This window comes from Mustela nigripes, chromosome 7 (genome assembly GCF_022355385.1).
Source record: "Mustela nigripes isolate SB6536 chromosome 7, MUSNIG.SB6536, whole genome shotgun sequence".
NCBI classification, from domain to species: Eukaryota; Metazoa; Chordata; class Mammalia; order Carnivora; family Mustelidae; genus Mustela; species Mustela nigripes.
Genome location: NC_081563.1, coordinates 113,454,737 through 113,456,519, shown reverse-complemented (window position 1 = coordinate 113,456,519; position 1,783 = coordinate 113,454,737). Strand labels below are relative to the sequence as shown.

Below are 1,783 nucleotides of genomic sequence, written 5' to 3'. Positions count from 1 at the left end.
AACTTAACATTGGGGAAATCTCATGCATAAACTTCTTTTCAGGAAGCTGGGGAAACACTTAGCTTTGAAGGCTCTTGAGCAGGAGAACCGTGAACTTGAAGGAGAGGAATCTGGCAGTGTGTTTGGTTTCATTTATGTTAACTGAGGTCTGGATATGGCTTGGGAGGTGGTTTGCAACCAAGCACAGTGACGGAATTCCACAAATATTCAAGATATATTTGTAGAGCCTAAATGAAAGCTGGTGTGGAGGATTTGCCGTGAGCAAATCCAACCAAATCCTTCTGCCCCAAGCTTATGGTCTGGAGAAGAGATGGACAATACACGAAGATACAGCTTGATCAATCACATGTTGGGGAAGGAGTGTTCAGAAGAAAGCCAAACAGAGTAGGGGGAAGACCCTGAGTGGGGAGAGGTGGTTTGCTTGGAGGCACAGATGGAGGGAGGATGAGCCCTGGGGACACAGAGGGAGAGAGCTTTTTAGATGGAGGGACACTGAGGTGGGAGCAGGCGCGTGGCAGGTTCAAACTCATGCCAGGAGCCCCAGGTGGGACAGAGAAGGGGAAGACAGGAGGAATAGGTGAGAGAGGTCCCACTGTCAGACACACAGGGCTTCAGAGCCTTCTTAGGAATGTTTTACTCTGGGGCACCTGGGTGGCTCAGTGGGTTAAAGCCTCTGCTTTCAGCTCAGGTCATGATCCCAGGGTCCCGGGATCGAGCCCCGAATCGAGCCCCGAATCGGGTTCTCTGCTCAGCAGGGAGCCTGCCTCCCCCTCTCTCTGTGCCTGCCTCTCTGCCTACTTGTGATTTCTGTCTGTCAAATAAACAAATCTTTAAAAAAAAAATGTTTTACTCTGAGTCATGCGGGAGATCATCGGAGGCTTCTGAACAGAGGAGGGACAGGCTCTGACTCAGGTGTTAAGGGGGGACAGTGACTTGTTCTGCTGTGGGGTGGGTAGAGGTGGGGAGGGGTGCTCAGACTCCCCACCCATCACAGAGAGATGGAGTTGCGAGGTGATTGAAGCTGGGCAGTGTCTGTCAAAGCTGCAAGTGCACATAGCCGTTCACCTAGCAAATCTGCATCTGGGGCTATATCCTACAGTTACATTTACGCATGTGTGAGATGACCCAGATACAGGGATGCTTCTTGCTGTGCAAAGAGAGAGCTGAACAGGCTGGATGGAGCCAAGTGTGGGTGGGGACATGGAGGTAGTGCTGCGGAAGTGGGGACAGAAGCAGCCATCTGGAGAGCAAGCTGTCACATTAAATATACATGGGAATGTATAAAAGATGACCACTGAGTCTCTGATCATCTTCCCAGCAACAGGTGAGTTCTATGCACAGACTCTGCCTCTGGGCTGCTCCGTGACCAGTACTATGGCAGAAGTGATGCTGTGACAGCTTTGAGGCCCAGATCTCAAAAGACTAGCAGTTTCTGTGCTCACTTCAGCAGCACATATGCTAAAATAGGAACGATCCAGAGAAGATTAGCATGGCCCTTGGGCAAGGATGACATGCAAATTTGTGAAGTGTTCCATATTAAAAAAAAAAAAAAGACTAGCAGCTTCTACTTCCTCTTTCTTGGAACGATCACTTGGAGGGAAGTCAGCTGCCATGAAGGAAATCCAGGCACCCCGAGACTGCCATGCTGGGAGGAAGTCTAGCTAGCTATAGAGAGGTGTCCTCTAGGATAAGACAGCATGAGAGGGAGTCAGAGATAGAGAGAGAGAGAGAAAGACCAGGTCCATCAAAGCTGCAGACATGAGTGAAGAAGCTGACTATCTTG

The 1,783-nt window shown here is 49.9% G+C and overlaps 1 non-coding gene across 1 annotated transcript; it reads left to right on the top strand.

Annotated features, from left to right (window-relative positions):
* The first annotated feature begins 1,434 nt into the window (after positions 1-1,434).
* LOC132022879 (U6 spliceosomal RNA) lies at positions 1,435-1,541 on the top strand. The gene has a single exon (XR_009405770.1). It is a non-coding gene; the product is annotated as a U6 spliceosomal RNA (small nuclear RNA).
* The last annotated feature ends 242 nt before the right edge of the window (positions 1,542-1,783 follow it).